This window comes from Salmo salar, chromosome 15, assembly GCF_965601325.2.
Source record: "Salmo salar chromosome 15, fSalSal1, whole genome shotgun sequence".
Classification (NCBI taxonomy): Eukaryota; Metazoa; Chordata; class Actinopteri; order Salmoniformes; family Salmonidae; genus Salmo; species Salmo salar.
This window is the reverse complement of record NC_138305.1, coordinates 66915227-66936898: the sequence shown is the minus strand read 5'-3', so window position 1 is coordinate 66936898 and position 21672 is coordinate 66915227. Positions and strand designations below refer to the sequence as shown.

General features: G+C 42.1%; 1 protein-coding gene across 2 annotated transcripts in view; it reads left to right on the top strand.

Annotated features, from left to right (window-relative positions):
- The first annotated feature begins 11267 nt into the window (after positions 1 to 11267).
- LOC106571849 (poly(rC)-binding protein 4) overlaps positions 11268 to 21672 on the top strand; it is a 76427-nt gene continuing 66022 nt past the window's right edge. The window contains exon 1 of one of the 2 annotated variants that reach the window (XM_014145340.3): positions 11268 to 11658. The gene's annotated coding sequence lies outside the window, so the exon portion shown is untranslated. The remainder of the gene's footprint in view (positions 11659 to 21672) is intronic. The other variant, XM_014145339.3, reaches the window with a different exon arrangement.

Here is a 21672-nt window from a genome sequence, read left to right as displayed (position 1 = left end):
AAGCAAACAAAAAAAGGGAGAAGGAAGAATCTGTAGACATGCTGAGATAAAAAGATCAGACTCTTTGCCAGAATTCAGCCAGCCATATGCAAATATGTCCCCTTTTGTGTTTTACACCCACCAGCAGAGGAATTACATTTCTGAGTGCATGGAATTCAGTTTTACTGGCATATAGTACGTTCTGTGGATGGCCTTCAACTGCAGTAATTTATGTCTGAGATTATATGAACATGACTGGGCATTCAATCATATCTGTATCCATTCATAATCATCAATAGCTTCTACCAGGTCTTCCTCACATTGTTGTTTTAAATGTTTTGTGTCATAGGGAAAAGCCTATATCAACACTTAATACAGTTTGGAAGTCAACTTTAGCGGTTTGTCAGACTTCCTGAAAATATAATCTGGCTTGTCCAGTGTTTGCTGCACAGAGAGAACAAAGTGTTGTATCTGCAATAATTCACCTCACCTCCCTCACAGACTGGTCTTCCCTGGCTGCCTGACCCTGCTGATCCTTCTAAAATGAGGCATGACAAAGAATTACCTTGGTGTACATTTATACATTATTTTATCCAAGAATATAATCAATGGTTCAATAATGAAATGACCATTATTCCCAGATCCCAGACTGTGTCACAAAAATAGATATACAGGAGGGGTGAAGTCAGGCGCAGGAGACTCAAGTACGTGGACACACGTTTAATGAAACAACAGTCCAAAATGCCGAACAAACAAGGCAGGGTAAATCAATTCCCACAAAGACTAAACAGTCCTGGAACGAGTCGGGACGCAGCCCAGCAACCCAAATTCCCCAAAATGCGTAACGACCTGAGAAATGATAAATCCCCAACATACAATCACTGACACGAAACAATCCCGCACAACCCCAAACAAAAACAGACAGACTAAATACCCCACTAATTACTAAACACAAAACAGGTGCTACCCTACACAGACATTACCAAAAGAAACAGAAAAGGAGATCGGTGGCAGCTAGTAGGCCGGCGACGACGAATGGGGAGAGGCGCCACCTTCTGTGGTCGTTGTGACAGACTGTAGCTTTAAGCTTAAGCTTCTGTCCTGTAGCTACGGGAGGTCTACCCATCAATTCAAGATGGATCTTTGTATCAATCACTGATATTGCTAATATTCTGCACAATTCACCTGAGCTCCCTAGACTGACCCTTCCTGGCTGACCCAGCTGTGACCCCTATCACCATATGATCCTGCTAAGACATGATGAGCTGTTGTGTACTGACTGCAATAAAGGGCAACATTCCCGCAGGATACCTGCGGGACCTGCTAGTCCGATAGATATCATTGCGGCTCGGTCAGCATTTTCCATGCTTCGGGAGGGCGCAAGCGGTCAGAGAGAGGACTTTGGGATGTTGTCCCATTTGGAAACGGTCCTCTTTTTGCTTTGTATGCGTTAGCCTACATATTTTATTAAAAGCATTTTCGCATTATTCACACACTCAGAATTTGCTGCTTCAACTTCAGTAGCCTACCTCTCCTAGTTGGGCGTGAGAGTTCAAGTGCTTCTAGTGTGTGTGGTCTCATTGACATAGAGTAGGCTGCCTACATGGGCGGAGAATCACGTGGCAGTTAACTTGAAAATGAAATGAACTTAGATATGATTAGACTGTAATTTACATTGCCTGTAAATAAATAATGATAATGGAAAGATGCAATCAAAAGAATGTAATCATCACTGAAAAGGAAAAGACACAACGCGCACACAGGTTAGACTACTGTGTTGAGCGGGCTTTTCGCTTCTCATTTTCAATAAGTATTGATTACCCATTTATTAGTCTCTGCCTGCAAATCGTCCTCATGAAAGTGTGAGAATATTTTATGATAATACACATCGCAGAGGACTAGAGGTCAATAGGCAATTAACAATCAATGGCTGTGTAGGGGTTTCAGTCCTGTACTCCCAGCTACATGTGGCAAGTTCTAATTGGTTCGAATGGTCAATACATTGAGTCTGAAATGGGATACTTGTTCTCTGGCCATTAGCCCAATTTTACTGCAAGGAATTCGAATTGGTCAACCACATGTGTCGTGTTTTTGCTGTCATTAATGTGTTTGAGTGTTATTTCATAAAATCAATTAACTACATTTAATTATTACGCAATAAAATTAACCATATAACAATTAAATATTTAGTAATATGGGGCACCATGGAAAAAGTTTATTTAACGAGTTACCATTTTCTGAATTAACTCTTAAAGATAAAAAGATCTCTTACATCATTCATTAATTCTTATTTACCTTCAGTCTCAATCTGAATGTCGCAAAACTCTTGGATATCTGCACGAACCCTAGCATAAATTATGAATCAGCAATATACAAATTGGCTTAATTATTTATTTACTAACTAACTAAATAATCACACAGAATTACAGTGGCTTGCGAAAGTTTTCACACCCTTGGCATTTTTCCTATTTTGTTGCCTTACAACCTGGAATTAATATAGATTTTGGGGGGAATTTGTATCATTTGATTTACACAACATGCCATGCCTACCATGTTGAAGATGCAACTTATTTTTAATTGTGAAACAAAAAAGAAACAGAAAACAGACAACTTGAGCGTGCATAACTATTCATCCCCACAAAGTCAATACTTTGTAGAGCCACCTTTTGCAGCAATTACAGCTGCAAGTCTCTTGGGGTGTGTCTCTATATGCCTGGCACATCAAGCCACTGGGATTTTTACCCATTCTTCAAGGCAAAACTGCTCCAGCTCCTTAAAGTTGGATAGGTTCCGCTGGTGTACAGAAATCTTTAAGTCATACCACAGATTCTCAATTGGATTGTGGTCTAGGCTTTGACTAGGCCATTCCAAGACATTTCAATGTTCCCCCTTAAACCACTTAAGTGTTGCTTTAGCAGTATGTTTAGGGTCATTTTCCTGCTGGAATGTGAACCTCCGTCACAGTCTCAAATCTCTGGAGGACTGAAACAGGTTTCCCTCAAGACTTTCCCTCTATTTAGCGCCATCCATCATTCCTTCAATTCTGACCAGTTTCCCAGTCCCTGCCGATGAAAAACATCCACACAGCATGATTCTGCCACCACCACGCTTCACTGGGTATGGTGTTCTCGTGGTGATGAGAGGTGTTGGGTTTTTCTTTAAGCAAGGCTTTTTGTTGGGCCACTCTCCTGTAAAGGCCAGCTCTGTGGAGTGTACGGCTTAAAGTGGTCCTATGGAAAGATACTCCAATCTCTGCTGTGGAGCTTTGCAGCTCCTTCAGGGTTATCTTTGGTCTCTTTGTTGCCTCTCTGATTAATGCCCTTCTTGCCTGGTCTGTGAGTTTTGGTGGGCGGCCCTTTCTTGGCAGGTTTGTTGTGGTGACATATTCTTTCCATTTTTTTATAACGGATTTAATAGTGCTCCGTGGGATGTTCAAAGTTTCTGATATTTTTTTATAACCCAACCCTGATCTGTACTTCTCCACAACTTTGTCCCTGACCTGTTTGGAGAGCGTCTTGGTCTTCATGGTGCCACTTGCTTGGTGGTGCCCCTTGCTTAGTGGTGTTGCAGACTCTGGGGCCTTTCAGAACAGGTGTATATATACTGAGATCATGTGACACTTAAATAAAGTCCACCTGTGTGCAATCTAACTCATTATGTGACTTCTGAAGGTAATTGGTTGCACCATATCTTATTTAGGGGCTTCATAGCAAAAGGGGTGAATGCATATGCATGCACCACTTTTCAGTTTTTTATTTTTAGAATTTTCATTTCACTTCACCAATTTGTCCATTACATGAAATACAAATAAAAATGTATTTAAATTACAGGTTGTAATGCAACAAAATAGGACAAACACCAAGGTGGATGAATATTTTTGCAAGGCTCTGTATATAAACACACAAACAGCTTACACATTGATAATTACACAATGCAATGAAATGTCCCTAGTGGACTAACCCGATATGATGGCTTGGTAGACAATAGAAAGGGGTTGGGGACAGATAAAGAGCAGGAAAGAGAGTGGGAGAGACAGCAAGTGGGCTTATTGTACATACGTTTGGAAAATACGGCCATCATAAATATGGATATTCAGCACCCTAACAACCACTCATTCGGATTTAGAAATGCAACACATATTTACGCTTGTATGTCTTTGTTGTCTCTCTGTTGAAATCGCCAGTCCGTCTGTGGAGAGTAGTTCATCAGAAGTCTACACTCGAGAGCTTGAGGGTCTTACCATTTTCTGGTCTTGTAGTTTTAAAACCATTTGTAATGTATTCAGCTGGAACAACTTCACACACCGGCAGCAACCAGGCGTGTTTTGGTGTAATATGTTAATTCTTCAGCGAGTCCTTTTTTAAGCACTTGGGGAAAAAGGGCGTTTAATTACGTTTGGCATAATGTCTGTGCTCACATGGGCGTGGTTACTGATTGGATCAACTTTACATGAAAAAACATTTTCTCATTTAGAAGGCCAAGATCACATTTCATCTTCTCACAAATAGTTTCATATTTAATCCTATAAATTCCCCAACATTTGGATGTAAACCTGACTACAGGGAAAAATACAAATTCAGATATACAGTTATGTTGTTATACCGTCCTTAATGAGATCCCAAAACAACAACTGATCTGACATAATTGTTATTTAAGTACCCACGGACCCTTCCAACTGTTTGGATTACAAAAATATTGTTTCATTATCCAATCTTGGATGTCACAGTATTACAAAATCTCTCTCTGTTGTAACGAAGGGATTTTTAACTTCCCTTTCATTGTGTGGGAGAGAGAGAGTTCCTGCTGGTATTTACGACCGTCATAAAACGGCCAACTTCCAACCCCTGTCCCACGCTGCAGGAGAGAGAGGGCGCTATAGAGCGGACCCACTGTAACCTGATCCTTCAGATCTTTACAGGAGAGTCATGACACAGGCTAGGGTTGGGTTATAAATTACATCCTATCCCTTTGTTCTGTGGAGAATCACTGAGGACAGGGAAGAAGGAACTGCTGTCATCTACTTCCCAGCATAACAACTATGATTAGTTCTCTTTGAATAAACCTATTTTTCTCCCCCTGATTTGCTTTGGGGTCTGTGTTAATGAAGAATAACATCAACTGCTAACAAAAGGTAGGCTATATCCTACAGGACTATGCAAGACATAGCAAGTGTCGCTCTTATTATTCTTGCTGCTTCCAGTTCAGAAGCCATACCTGCTACAGTGGGGGGAAAAAGTATTTGATCCCCTGCTGATTTTGTAAGTTTGCCCACTGGCAAAGAAATGATCAGTCTATAATTTTAATGGTAGGTTTATTTGAACAGTGAGAGACAGAATAACAACAAAAATATCGAGAAAAACGCATGTCAAAAATGTTATAAATTGATTTGCATTTTAATGAGGGAAATAAGTATTTGACCCCCTCTCAATCAGAAAGATTTCTGGCTCCCAGGTGTCTTTTATACAGGTAACGAGCTGAGATTTGGAGCACACTCTTAAAGGGTGTGCTCCTAACCGCAGCTTGTTACCTGTATAAAAGACACCTGTCCACAGAAGCAATCTGTCACGTCCTGACCAGCAGAGGGAGTAGTTGTTTAGTATTTTGGTCAGGACGTGGCAGAGGGATGTTTGTTTTGTATGGTGGGGGTATTGTGTGTGTTGTAGAGGGGTGTTTGATTGATGTTTTCCTGGGTTTTGGGTGTATGTTCTAGGTTAGTATGTTCTAGGTTGTATTTCTGCATTCTGTCTAGTTTAGGTTTTCTATGTTTAGGTTTGGGTGCTGGACTTTCAATTGGCGGCAGGTGTTTCTCGTTGCCTCTGATTGAGAGTCCTATATATGGGTAATTGTTTGGTGTAGTGTTGTGGGAGATTGTTTCTTGTTTTGCGTGTGTGAGCATGACAAGACTGTTTTGTTGTTCGTGAGTTCTTCGGTTTTGTTATTTTGGTGTTTTCGTGATTTAAAATAAATACAAGATGAGCATCCACATTCCTGCTGCGTTTTGGTCCTCCATTCCCGACGACAACCGTTACAGAATCTCCCACCACAAATGGACCAAGCAGCGGAGTAAGGAGCAAGGGGAATTCGGTGAGGACTGGGAACGCTACAGGGGTACACGACTGGCGAGGAAACCGGAGAGGCAGCCCCAAGAATTTTTTTTGGGGGGGCACACGGACAGATCGGCGGAGCCGAGGATGGAACCAGAGGGGTAAAAATGGAGGTGAGAGAAACAGAGACTATAAAGGAGTTGATGGGAAAATTGGAGGAGAAAAGAATGAGAGAGCTACTGTGTTGGTGTATTAGGCACGACATTCGCCCTACAGAGCGTGTCCTAATGATATCACCTGAGTTAGCGTTTTATACTAGTCCTGAGGTGCGTGCTAGCTGTCTGTTGAAGATAGTACCAGCACCACGCACCAGGCCTCCAGTTCATCAGCCCAGTCCAACTCATCCTGTTCCCGCTCCCCGCACTAGTCCTGAAGTGCGAACCCCTAGGCTGATACCTCCAGTACCAGCACCACGCATCAGGCTTCCAGTGCGTCAGCCCAGTCCGACTCGTCCTGGCCCCGCTCCCCGCACTAGCCCTGAGGTGCGTGTTCCCAGGCTGATACCCCCAGTACCAGCACCACGCATCAGGCTTCAAGTGGGTCAACCCAGTCCGACTCGGCCTGTTCCCGCTCCCCGCACTAGCCTTGAGGTGCGTGTCCCCAGACTGGCACATCCAGTACCAGTACCACGCATCAGGCTTCCAGTGCGTCAGCCCAGCCTCGAGAGTTCGGCAATAGTGTGCAGTCCAGAGTATCCGGCAACAGTGTGCAGTCCAGAGTATCCGGCAACAGTGTGCAGTCCAGAGTATCGGGCAACAGTGTGCAGTCCAGAGTATCTGGCAACAGTGTGCAGTCCCAGAGAATCCGGCAACAGTGTGCAGTCCAGAGTATCCGGCAACAGTGTCTAGTCCGGAACCGAGGGAGACTGCCTGTGATCCGGAACCGAGGGAGTCTGCCTGCGACCCGGAACCGAGGGAGTCTGCCTGCGACCCGGAACCGAGGGAGTCTGCCTGCGACCCGGAACCGAGTGAGTCTGCCTGCGACCCGGAACCGTGGGGGTCGGCCTGCGACCCGGGACCGAGGGAATCTACCTGTAACCCAGAACCGAAGGGGTCTGCCTGCGACCCGGAACCGAAGGGGTCTGCCTGTGACCCGGAACCGGGTGAGTCTGCCTATGACCCGGAACCAAGGGAGTCTATCAGCAACCCAGAACTGAGTAAGTCTATTGATGATCCGGAACTAAATATGAGTAACTGTGTATCAAATGAGTCTGCCTACAGTGTGGAACGGAAGAGGTCTGCCTACGATTCGGAACGAGTGGAGTCTGCCTACGGCCTGAAACTGAGCAAGTCTGTCTGCATTCTGGAGGACTGTAGGCCGGAGCCAGAACCACCTCCTGTATAGGTGGGTTGGGGAGGGGGGGTGTAGCACAATTGCCGTCGGTGACGGCAGCCACCCTCCCTACCCTCCCTTTAGTTTAGGGGGATTTTTTGTTGTTGTTGTTTTTTTTGTTTTTTTTATGAGGTGCATCCGGGGTCTGCACCTTTAGGGGGGGGTACTGTCACGTCCTGACCAGCAGATTGAGTAGTTGTTTAGTATTTTGGTCAGGACGTGGCAGAGGGATGTTTGTTTTGTATGGTGGGGGTTTTGTGTGTGTTGTAGATGGGTGTTTGATTTATGTGTTCCTGGGTTTTGGGTGTATGTTCTAGGTTAGTATGTTCTAGGTTGTATTTCTGCATTCTGTCTAGTTTAGGTTTTCTATGTTTAGGTTTGGGTGCTGGACTTTCAATTGGAGGCAGGTGTTTCTCGTTGCCTCTGATTGAGAGTCCTATATATGGGTAATTGTTTGGTGTAGTGTTGTGGGAGATTGTTTCTTGTTTTGCGTGTGTGAGCCTGACAAGACTGTTTTGTTGTTCGTGAGTTCTTCGGTTTTGTTATTTTGGTGTTTTCGTGATTTAAAATAAATACAAGATGAGCATCCACATTCCTGCTGCGTTTTGGTCCTCCATTCCCGACGACAACCGTTACACAATCAATCAATCAGATTCCAAACTCTCCACCATGTCCAAGATCAAAGAGCTCTCCAATGATGTCAGGGACAAGATTGTAGACCTACACAAGGCTGGAATGGGCTACAAGACCATCGCCAAGCAGCTTGGTGAGAAGGTGACAACATTTGGTGCGATTATTCGCAAATGGAAGAAACACAAAAGAACTGTCAATATCCCTCGGCCTTGGGCTCCATGCAAGATCTCACCTCGTGGAGTTGCAATGAGCATGAGAATGGTGAGGAATCAGCCCAGAACTACACGGGAGGATCTTGTCAATGATCTCAAGGCAGCTGGGACCATAGTCACCAAGAAAACAATTGGTAACACACTACGCCGTGAAGGACTGAAATCCTGCAGCGCCCGCAAGGTCCCCCTGCTCAAGAATACATATACATGCCCGTCTGAAGTTTGCCAATGAACATCTGAATGATTCAGAGGACAACTGGTGAAAGTGTTGTGGTCAGATGAGACCAAAATGGAGCTCTTTGGCATCAACTCAACTCGCTGTGTTTGAAGGAGGAGGAATGCTGCCTATGACCCCAAGAACACCATCTCCACCGTCAAACATGGAGGTGGAAACATTATGCTTTGGGGGTGTTTTTCTGCTAAGGGGACAGGACAACTTCAGCGCATCATTTGACGGGGCCATGTACTGTTAAATCTTGGGTGAGAACCTCCTTCCCTCAGCCAGGGCATTGAAAATGGGTCGTGGATGGGTATTCCAGCATGACAATGACCCAAAACACACGGCCAAGGCAACAAAGGAGTGGCTCAAGAAGAAGCACATTAAGGTCCTGGAGTGGCCTAGCCAGTCTTCAGACCATAATCCCATAGAAAATCTGTGGAGGGAGAAGAAGGTGCGAGTTACCAAACGTCAGCCTCGAAACCTTAATGACTTGGAGAAGATCTGCAAAGAGGAGTGGGACAAAATCCCTCCTGAGATGTGTGCAAACTTGGTGGCCAACTACAAGAAACGTCTGACCTCTGTGATTGCCAACAAGGGTTTTGCCACCAATTACTAAGTCATGTTTTGCAGAGGGGTCAAATACTTATTTCCCTCATTAAAATGCAAATCAATTTATAACATTTTAGACATGCGTATTTCTGGATTTTTTTGTTGTTATTCTGTCTCTCACTGTTCATATAAACCTACAATTAAAATTATAGACTGATCATTTCTTTGTAAGTGGGCAAACGTACAAAATCAGCAGGGGATCAAATACTTTTTTCCCCCCACTGTAGATTAGGTGCGCGTGTGGTCTCAATTAAATAGAGTAGGTTATAACCTATGCATGGGCGGAGAAGCACAGGGAAGTTATTTTTCCATGGAAATGTATCTCCTAAATAGGCCTATGATTAGGCTATAGTTTACTACATTGCCTAGAAATAGGCCTAAATATTGATCACCCATATTTGTCTGTCTGAAAATCTTCCCACTCCTAAAAGGTAGGCTAGAGAAAGTGCAAGTCTCTCCAACTGTGCTCTCTTCAAACTACATCTAGCATAGTGGCTGATATAGCCCCGTTATACAATATAAGGGCCATGTGAGAATCTCTGGTAATTTAACCTATTTCTTAAGTTATTTTTGAGCACTTGATATTGCCTATTGGGTCGCAAAATTGCTAGAACCATGGCTGGCAAGTGAGCTGTGTCACATACATCAAAAATAACATTGCGGGACTGTCCTACAGCCAGAAACCTTTGTACCTTCTTAGACCCTGACCCTAACCTCAAGTTGTATTTATAGAAGGTTGTCACTGTATCTCTTTGTATAGGCCTACAGAAATCACTCCATCTTCTACAGTTAGTTCAAAATGCTGCAGCTCGACTTTTAACAGGAACCAGAAACATTTTACCATATCACACCTATTTTAGCTTCTCTACACTGGCTACCAGTCACTTCTGGAATATATTTTAAAATTGTATTAATCACTTTTAAGGCGAGGATTGGTTTAGCCCCATCCTATACCTCTGATCTTTTATCTCCCTATGAACCAGGACGCAGCCTGAGATCCTCGGGCAAGGCACTGTGGAACATTGCAAAGTCTATATGTTGAAAACGAAAGGCGATTGGGCATTTGCCATTAGGGCATGTAGACTTTGGATTGATATGCCAGAGGAGATCAACATTGCTAAGTTGTTACAATAGTATTACCAGTTTTGATAACACTTATTTTGTCTATTCAAAATGTCACTAACTGTATGCATTCGATTATATACTCAACAATTTTTCAGTCAGTCAGTAAGCACTGATGTTCTGCACCTAGCAGTAATCAGCTAAATAAATGAAGCTGTTATCTTCCAATTACCCCGATATTCCCCTGTCTGACGAGGACCAACGGACAGAGAGGCTGTTATCTGATGTCATGCTTCACAGTCAGGATTAGGGTTGCAAAATTCTGGGAACTTTGAATACATTTCCTGTTATACCAGAAATCCTAGTTGGAGGTTTCCAGATTTCCTACTTATTCCCTCCAGATTCCATGAATCCTATAACTGGGATAACCAGGGAATTTATTGAAAGTTAGGTAGGCCGTCATTGTAAATAAGAATTTGTTCTTAACTGACTTGCCTAGTTCAATAAAAGTTAAATAAGTGCATGTTGGGGAAATGGAAACAATTGAGATTATTTTAAAATAGGTGGCTACAGACCTGTCTATAAATAACCTCACAGAGTTAAATATCATTAACCATAATTGAAGTCAACAAAATACAGTATAGCCTAACTCTCATGATGAAAAATGAAAATGATGCAGCAATAGAAAAAGTTCCAGTTCAATATGACTAGCTGAGGTCTTCACTAGATGGCAGTATGAGAGCAAGTAGTAGAGTAGCATGTTTCTGGACCGCCCACAGCAGACCTCCACGGGTGGGCATTAGACAATCCTTTTACACTTTTAACTTCGCCAACGCTCTGATATATTGACAGAATAAAAGCCATCAAGTATTGTGTGAATTGATGGGCACTGGTCCCAATTCCCAAGACTTGAACATATTAATTATTAGGCTATTAATTATTTCCAAGGAGCTAACCTCCATTAAGCTATTCAAATGCGACAATTATTGTCATTTATGACCAAGCATATTTTCCGTAATTGTAATCCTCTTCAACATGAGAGAAAGACAAATAGGGCTCCCATCAATCGAACTAACCGATTGGTCATGCGACGCGCAGCGGGGAGCGTGAGATGTGCCCAAATTCATTCAGGGATCCCATGGGATAGCCATCACACTCGCCCGAGAAACAGAGCACCAGCGGAAACAGGAGTGGTTGGATAGTTGGGCAGACTGTTTTACCCAGAGTGCACTGTAGGCTACACACTGAAAACTTCACCTTCGTTCGCGTAGCGATCCGAAAGGGTGGTCTGTCACATTCGTTTCGAGCCGCATGCATCTCGCTCCATCGAGACGCCCCGTCTCCACGCACAAGCGGCTTGCACTCACTCCTGTTCTATTCTTTCAGCGTGATACAGGGAGGAGAATCCGTACAAGCGCACAGTGGACTTTAATGTGTACAAAACCTGCTTTATAACGTTTCATGGGGATACTTTAGAGGGAATCTTGACGACCCTGCATATTAACAGGTAAGATACGAGTTATCAATTCAAACGGCCACTTCTTATTATCTGGTGATTTCTCCAACTTCAAAAACCTCTCCTGTATCTTGCTGTGTCTTCCTATTCTCAAATGCCGAACTATTTCAAATAATGATAGAAAACTCCCTTGAGGTGTAGATTGGACTATACATGTATGGCTATTCAAAAATAATATATGAAATAAATGATATGGGAAATATTTGTTCTCACTTTGACAGCTCACCTAAATTGCTCATCCTTGTATTTTCTAATGTGGTCGTTGAATTAAAAAAATAAATAAATGAGGCTACACATCCATGTAATTTTTCTGCATAGACACAGTAGGCCTATTCAAAGAAACCTGAAATGGATGCCATATAAAGACACTTATTTTGAGCTGAACTCCACGACAAATAGTACAATCCCGACATATGCGCTCAAAGAACAACAGCAATAGTTTACTGGGATTGAGGACAGACGTCCTCAAAAAGACGTCTTTATGATAACGAAAGATGACCCCACTGCCTATAGGCCAGTTCTAGATGCACAAAGATCACGCTCAACAAGAATGGCAGTGTGGGCGCCTGCATAGAGCTGAGGCACGCGTATTTGTGTGTGCGCGCGCGTGCGCGTGTGACAGGCGCATCACTCACTGGCTGGACGGAAAGACTAATGAATTGACCAAAATGTACGTGCGCCAAGGAAAATTCTACTTGCAGATTCCACTATAATAATTTCATTTTGCCTTATACTGTATGTATTTATGTATTTTTTTTCAACACTCTTATTGATGCTGCCAATGGTCAAACAGCTTGGTGATAATATTTTTCAAAACACTAACTTTGTTTAAGTGAATTTTTTTATATATATCCTTACTAGATACAACTCTAGTAACAAACAATGTTATTATAGAACAAGTTACTAAAATACTTACCATTTGCCATTTTTTAATACCAAGTATTTATTTTAATCAATAATTCTAATATTGTGGATTCTCTGAAATGCACAGGACTGTATTGTTATGTGTGTGTGTGTGTGTGTCAACCATCATTTGTTTCATTGGCACTGTAGGTTTACTGTTTCTCAACCTCCTTCAACCTCTTGCCATTTAGGATAATTTTTATTCAGTAAAAGCTTTACTGTGAACAAATGGTACACAGACAGTCAGGTATGTAAATAAAATCACTAATCAGATAGGAATATGTTTTAGTGAAATTTGAACATTCATCTACACTTATGATTGTCACGTCCTGACCAGTATAGGGGTTATTTGTTATTATAGTTTGGTCAGGACATGGCAGGGGGTGTTTGTTTTACGTGGTTTGGGGTTTGTTGGTTTGTGTTTTGTAGAGGGGTGTTTGTTTAGATTAGTCTGGGGTTTTTGGTTAGGTTCTATGTTGTGTATTTCTATGTCTGATCTAGGGTGTTTAGTTCTATGTTTAGTTAATTGGGATTTGGGCCTTCAATTGGAGGCAGCTGTTTCTCGTTGCCTCTGATTGAAGGTCCTATATATAGGGGTGTGTTTGTTTTGGGTATTGTGGGAGGTTGTTTGTGCACTGCTATGTTTAGCCTGCATTACTGGTTAGCTGTCATTTGTTTTGTTGTTTTTGTATAGTGTGCGTCATAAAATAAAGATGAGCATTCACGTACCCGCTGCATTTTGGTCCACTTCCTACGACGGTCGTTACAATGATCTTCCTCAAAATACTGCAATGCTGCTACCAATATCAAAAATCAGCTTGATGTTGGCATTAGAGCTTTGGATCTCCAGTTTACTGAAGCTGCGCACAAACAGGATATGGTCAAAGTCCTGTTCAAAGTCTTCTAAAATGTTTATGGCTTATATTTAGTTGAAATTCTGTGTTTACCAGACTTATCAAGCCATAATAAGTTAGACCAATTATAACACAAAAGGCACCATTGAATTTTAGTGGGTTGATCATCATGGACTTCCTATAACAATAAGGTCAATGAAATAGCATCTGCATGTGGATGGTCTGATTGATTAGAGAAAGCTTTGTACCAACTGCAATTAAAGATGGAGAGCTTCCTATATTCTTTTTTAGTGTCTATTTTAAGCCTGTTCAATCCTACTACACTCCTGGAAACCGGTATGACGAGAGACATAAGTCATGCATATCAATGATCCTGTACGAGTCATCATTTCTTATCTCATCTTTCTGTAAACAGAGTTTTTGATATTATTTTATTCTACGAGGAGATCTCGAGGTTAAGAACCTAATTTCCGAGAGAGACCTGGCATTAGTGCATGCTTACATACAGTGCTCCTACACAGAGAATCACAATATTAGCTCCTATTTAAAATAATTCTCTCTCTGGGAGGATTGTTTGTTCATTGAGGAAATATAAGGATGGGATAGAATACCCCCATAGAAAGGTGATCTCTCCCTGGCAGATAGTGAGGATCAATATCAAATCAAATCAGGACAGAATGGTGTGTGTGTGTGTGTGTGTGTGTGTGTGTGTGTGTGTGTGTGTGTGTGTGTGTGTGTGTGTGTGTGTGTGTGTGTGTGTGTGTGTGTGGTGTGTGTGTGTGTGTGTGTGTGTGTGGGTGTGTGGTGTGTGTGTGTGTGTGTGTGTGTGGGGCGTGCATATGCGTTTGTTTGTTTGTGAGTGGAAGAGAGAAACAGAGAGAGGGGTAATGTTTTCCATGTCTGTCCATCTATACGTTTATTTCTGAAAGAGAGATAGAGAGTCACTACTCACTCAAAGAGAGGGAGAGAGACCATCAGGCATGGCTGATGCCGACTCTCAACCTAAATGTAATTCCTTAATGCACTCCAAGAATCAACGATCTAATAAGGAGTGGAAGGGCCTCTTCAATAATAAAACTGAATCAGCATCTCTACAGCAGCAGCAAGGGCTGAGGGCTCAGAGGACTCATAAATAACAGACTCTAGGACTGACACATGCTGCTCCAATGGCTGGAAACTGCCAATACCCTTCCTAATTTACAACCAGGCCTGCCTGCTCAGTCAGAGGTAAATAAGCAATGTTCTAGTCAATGAGGAGGGAGTCATCAAGGTCTTGGTAAGGCTGTGGAGTATAGACAGTAGCTCTGCCTAATTGGTGTAAGCTGCAGACCATGACCATCTGTATGGTGACTCTGGGTAATAGTGTTTCAGAAGAGGAGGTAAAGAGAAGTGGGGATCTTTAATTAAAGGATGCAGGATTATTAGGTGAGAGTCATAAGAGCTAAACTGAGTCATACAGATTATATTCAAAGATTCAATTCAACCAATTGTATTGTGCTATACCTTATTATGTCCTGACTGTTTATTTGTATTAAAATTTAAAGGCTCGTCAATAATATTAAAACAGAACAATAATATTCAGTCAGCTATGTTCTTAGTAATGTCTTGTATTTGTTGTCACAGTGGTTTTCATATTACACATATACATTTTTTCTTTGTGTATTTTAGACAAATCTCTCCTGTATTTGAGTCCATAACCTGTGTTTGTCAGTGTGTAATGAATATAGACTCTGTAGGGAACAACCAATGCCTCCCACATCATCGATTGAAATAGATGTTGTGTTGCAAGTACTGCTTTCTTAATAATGATGTTTTTACAAGATGTTGTAGAACAGCTCCACTATGAAATACTACCAATTTACAATGCATTGATCTGTGAACAGTTCTTCCCCACAGACCTTCATAAGGCTTGAATAGTGCACAATACATGTAACCAAATTTTTTTACCATCTTGTTTAACTATGAAGAGTTCTCTTGACGAAATGCAACATGATAGTCTTGCTCCCTTTCCTATCTCAGGTTTGAACCCAAATAACTGACAGCCGAGGGGAGATTCCCCTTAAATAAAATACTTTACTCTATTTATTGTGGCTCACTAACCCGCTCTGCAGTATTTACTTTTGTCAAATACTCTGGATTAGTTCTTTGGTCAAGTAATCAGATTGTTTTACTACTGATACTACTGCTAATACTGCTGCTGCTACTACTACTATTACTACTTCGTCTACTGCTACTTCTTCTACTAATACTACTAGTAATAATACTACTACCACTAACAGGTGGAATCCTGGTAGTGAATTTCAGTCCCATGAGGATGGCTTATACAGCCCAGTATTTTACACTTTAATCAGTCAGCAGACACTATTATGCAGAGTGACTTACTAGCTGTGCATAGGCCCACAATGAAGAGGCTGAACTGCTGCAATATACACCACAGCACTTCAAAAGTAAGTGGTGTGAAGTAGTGTATATATATGAAGAAAATGAGCTAAGGGGCTGTCTTAGTGACAGTAATCCGCTTTGCTTTGTGGAGCCAATCTATAAGGCAGTGCATTAAATGAAGGTTTCTCTTTCAACCGGCCCTCTGCATCAGTGTGTTTTCGTAACCGCGTCTGGAGGGAGAAGTCCCCCCCCTCAGCTGCTGAGTGCCTGAAATATTTAACAAGGACTGCACTATTTTTGGATTTGTACTCCGTTTGTTTTGGAGCTTATGTAATAACCTGTTGTGTTTCAACCCACCACACATGGTAGTGTTTGGCGTAAGTATGCCATTCTCAGACAAAGGCTCTGTTGGCAAGGCAAAGTGTGTTTTACCAATGAGGGGTGTGCTGCCGTTTTCAATATGATGCAAGGTTACTTTGAATAACGGCAGGGGTTGGGAATGTACAGGATGTGGCGCCAAATGCCATTCCATTATATTTAACATTTAAGGTATTTTAGTATTGTTTGTTCTTTTAATGCAGTAATTTAGTCTCTCGCAGGCTGTTTTGGGCCTCTCTGGGCAAATTTCTGTGTTAGATTTAATAACAACATACACAGTGAAAGCACTGAAAGCTACAAGCTTCTCATATCCTTAGCTTCTTTTGTTCTAGAAGCTATTGATCTCCCTCTCTGTCTGTCTCTGTGTGTGTCTCTCTCTCTCTCTCTCGCTCGCTCCCTCTCTTTTCTATCTTTCTCTCACCCCCCCTCTCTCTCCTCTCCTGACTGCTCTCCAGTGAGGTGTCAGATTCTCTGACTCATGATCTGGGTTGGAGCATGGAAGCAGGGGCGTCATGCACCCCAAAAATCTGCGGGGGCACAAAGTACGTCAGGATGACTGGGGTTGGTCGGGAGGCTGTCTCTGCCCCCCATTCGCATGCAGTCCTGCAAACTAGAGCCGTAATCATTATGCTTAATTCTATGTTTTAAAAAAAATATATGTCTAAAGCCAACTTCATAAAACGGCTAGTAGTATTTCTGTGAAAACAAAACAAAAAATAGTTGTATTTTATTTTAAACAGGACAAATCTGAGGTAGCAAGCTCCCCTATTGGGCATGACTCCTCTGGATAGGAGGAAAGTGGGGGGAAGTAATGAAAGAGCAGATGAAGAGGGGGAAAGTAATTCTGTAGATAGAAAGATTGACCTTCATCCTGGACTGGGATAAAAGCTTGAGTTAATACCATGCCAAAGTGTATTCAGTTCGATGCCAAAACGTATTTCGAATTACGTATTGTGCAAATGCAAGCTTTCTAATAATAGGAGATGTGCCATTGGAAGTGAAAACAAGGCAAATTAACCAAAGAAATACAATTTTTTTTTTGGTCCTGTTTTCCAAAAATATAATCCAACTGCTATAGTCAGTGATTTTTTAAACCAGTTAAGGACTACACAATTTTTTTTTTACATTCTCCCAAAATGAGTTTGCATTATAGCAGTACCCGAAGCATGCTAGATAATCATCTAACATAGTACATTTAAATCCGGGACACTCAAATGAGTATGATATGTTACGTTTGGCATGGTTACATAAGACAGAATGTTACTTCAGGCAAAAACAAAAGGAGAGTGGGTGGGAACGGTGGCGGAACGATGGCGTGAGGCTACAAACACGCTAATGGGATTGGTTGGACAACAACCAGTGAGATAGCATGGCGTGATATTCAAAACAAAATAATCTCAAAATTAAAATTCAAGTATTATACGGCATTTTAAAGATACTCAACTCGTTAATCCAATCACATTGTCTTATTTCAAAAAGGCTTTACGGTGAAAGAAAAACATTAGATTATTTTAGCATAGCACCTCAGCAAAGGAAAAAAAAAGCAATTTTCCAAGCATGATAGCCATCACAAAACCAGATATACAGCTAAAATTAAGCACTAACCTTTGACAATCTTCATCAGATGACACTCCTAGGACATCATGTTAGACAATACATGCATTTTTTGTTCGATCAAGTTTATATTTATATCCAAAAACCCAATTTTTACATTGGCGCATGGTGTTCAGAAAATGTTTTCTCCCCATAACCTCCAGTGAATAGGCACATTTAATTTATGGAAGAACTCATAAACGTTGAAAAATTGTATAGCAATTATTTAAAGAATTAGAGGTAATCTACTCCTTTATGCAACCACTTTGTCAGATTTCAAAATAACGTTACGGAAAAAGCACATTGTTCAATATTCTGAGTACAGAACTTAGCCTTCAATGCTAAGCTATACAGTTAGCCTACAACCACGGCATCGACAAATCTCTAACAATATTTTCGAAATATTTACTTACCTTTGCTGATCTTCAGCGGAATGCACTCGGATGGGCACCCACTTCCACAAGAAATGTTCATTTGTTCTGCAAAGTCCATCATTTATGTCCAAATACGTCCGTTTTGTTGACCCATCCAGAACACTTTACAATGCCATGTGGCGTGGACGCAAATCCATAGACGAAATGTTCAAAGTTCCATTACCGTTTGTAGAAACACGTCAAACGATGTTTACAATCAATCTTTTAGGGTATTTTTTAACGTAAAATTGTGATAATTTTACAACCGGGCAATAGCTATTCATCCCAGAGGAAAAATAAAAAGACGATGACGTCACGTGTACGCGCATCATAAGACACCTCTCCTCAGACTGGCCTGTGATTGACTGAGCCAAAATGATCTGCCCGGTAACAGATGATGGTTGAAACCTGTTCATAAAGATTGTTGACAGCCAATGGAAGAGTTAGGAGGTGTAACGTAAATCCTATGTCACTGTAGTTTTCTAAGGGATTCTAAACAAAAACTACATTTCTAAATTCTCCCACTTCCTGATTCAATTTTTCTCAGGTTTTTTGCCTGCCATATGAGTTCTGTTATACTCACAGACACCATTCAAACAGTTTTAGAAATGTCAGAGTGTTTTCTATTCAAATCTACTAATAATATGCATATTCAATTTTCTGGGCCAGAGTAGTAACCTGTTTAACTTGGGTACGTTTTTCATCCGGCCGTGAAATTACTGCCCCCTAGCCCCTTGAAGATAATTGAAATGTCTGGCAACCCAAAGTTTGTGTGTTCGAATCTCATCATGGACAAATACTTACTGATTTTTATCTACTCTGCAACTACTTAACATGTTAACTAACCTTTCGCCTAACCCTAACCTTAACCCTTTAAGCTAACTCTTCCCCTAAACCTAACCTTAACCCTTTAACCTAACTCCAAACCTTAACCCTAACCCCTAGCCTAGCTAACGTTAGCCAGTTAGCTAAATTTAGCATTAGCATTAAGCCCTTCTAGCCAAAAAAAATTGTATTTTGTAACATATCATACAAATTGTAATTTGTAACATATCATACGAAATGGATGATGTACATTTACAAATTAATACATACCATACGAAACTAAGATATCATACTAAATGTAGTGAGCCAGATGTAAGTACCGAATAATATGAACTGCTCTGAGACCAGATTGGGAACCAGCAGCCACTTGGAGCAAAGGGCTGACATCACAGAAAAATGGCCTCTGTAATGATCATTAGCTATCTGAATGTTTGCCTTGTACTGTTCTATTCTCTCATGCTCTACTGAGAGGAACTATAGTTTCGTTAATGATGACTTCACACATGCCATGAAAGCAAATACCTTACGAGTGGCAACATCAAGTGATCAACTCAAATCAAATTGTATTCGTCACCTGTGCCGAATAAAATCGTGAAATGCTTACTTAAAAGTAACAAGTAATTAAAGAGCAGCAGTAAAATAACAATAGCGAAACTGTATTCAGGGGGGTACTGGTACAGAGTCAATGTGCGGGGGCACCAGTTAGTTGAGGTAATATGTACATGTAGGTAGAGTTATTAAAGTGACTATGCATAGATGATAACAACAGAGAGTAGCAGCGGTGTAAAAAGGGGGGGGGCAATGCAAATAGTCTGGGTAGCCATTTGATTAGGTGTTCAGGAGTCTTATGGCTTGGGTGCAGAAGGTGTTGAGAAGCCTCTTGGACCTAGACTTGGCACTCCGGTACCGCTACCGCTTGCCGTGCGGTAGCAGAGAGAACAGTCTATGACTAGGGTGGCTGGAGTCTTTGACAATGTTTAGGGCCTTCTTCTGACACCGCCTGGTATAGAGGTCCTGTATGGCAGGAAGCTTGGCCCCAGTGATGTACTGGGCCGTTCGCACTACCCTCTGTAGTGCCTTGCGGTCGGAGGCCGAGCAGTTGCCATACCAGGCAGTGATGCAACCAGTCAGATCCTTTTGAGGATCTGAGGACCCACGACAAATCTTTCCTGTCTCCTGGGGGGGAATAGGTTTTGTCGTGCCCTCTTCATGATTGTCTTGGTGTGCTTGGACCATGTTAGTTTGTTGGTGATGTGGACACCAAGGAACTTAAAGCTCTCAACCTGCTCCACTGCAGTCCCAGGGAGTACAGGAGGGGACTGAGCACGCACACCTGAGGGGCCCCTGTGTTGAGGATCGGCATGGCGGGTGTGGTTACCTACCCTTAGTACCTAGGGGCGGCCCATCAGGAAGTCCAGGATCCAGTTGCAGAGGGAGGGGTTTAGTCCCAAGGTCCTTACCTTATTGATGAGATTTGAGGGCACAATGGTGTTGAATGCTGAGCTGTAGTCAATTAATATTATTCTCACATAGGTTTTCCTTTTGTCCAGGTGGGAATGGGCAGTGTGGGGTGCAATAGAGATTGCATCATCTGTGGATCTGTTGGGGCGGTATGCACATTTTAGTGGGTCTTGGGTTTCTGGGATAATGGTGTTGATGTGAGCCATCACCAGCCTTTCGAAGCACTTCATGACTACAGACATAAGCTTCTGGGTTAGAGTCCCGCTCCTTGAAAGCGGTAGCTCTAGCCTTTACCTCAGTGCAGATGTTGCATGTAATCCATGGCTTCTGGATGGAATATGTACGTACAGTCACTGTGGGGACGACATCATCGATGCACTTATTGATGAAGCCAATTACTGATGTGGTGTACTCCTCAATGCCATTGGAGGAATCTCGGAACATATTCCAGTCTGTGCTAGCAAAACAGTCCTGTAGCTTAGCATCTGCTTCATCTGACCACTCTTTTATAGGCCAAGTCACTGGTGCTTCCTGCTTTAATTTTTTCTTGTAAGCAGGAATCAGGAGGATAGAATTATGGTCAGATTTGCCAAATGGAGGGCGAGGGAGAGCTTTGTATGCGTCTCTATGTGTGGAGTAATGGTGGTCCAGAGTTTTTTTTCCCTCTGGTTGCATATTTATCATGCTGATAGAAATTTGGTAAAACGGATTTAAGTTTCCCTGCTACAAGGAACGCCACCTCTGGGTGAGCGTTTTCTTGTTTGCTTATGGCGGAATACAGCTCATTCAATGCTGTCTTAGTGCCAGCCTCTGCATGTGGTGGTATGTAAACAGCTATGAAAAATCCAGATGAAAACTCTCTAGGTAGGTAGTGTAGTCTACAGTTTATAATGAGATACTCTACCTCAGGTGAGCAATAGCTCGGGACTTCCTTAGATATCGTGCACCAGCTGTTATTTACAAAAATGCATAGTCCGCCGCCCCTTGTCTTACCAGATGCCGCTGTTCTATCCTGCCGGTGCAGCATATAACCAGCCAGCTGTATGTTGATAGTGTCGTCGTTCAGCCACGTCTCCGTGAAGCATAAGATATTAATGTTTTGAATGTCCCGTTGGTAGTTTAATCTTCCACGTAGGTCATCTATTTTATTGTCCAAAGATTGCACGTTTGCTAGCAGAATGGAAGGACGTGTTCTT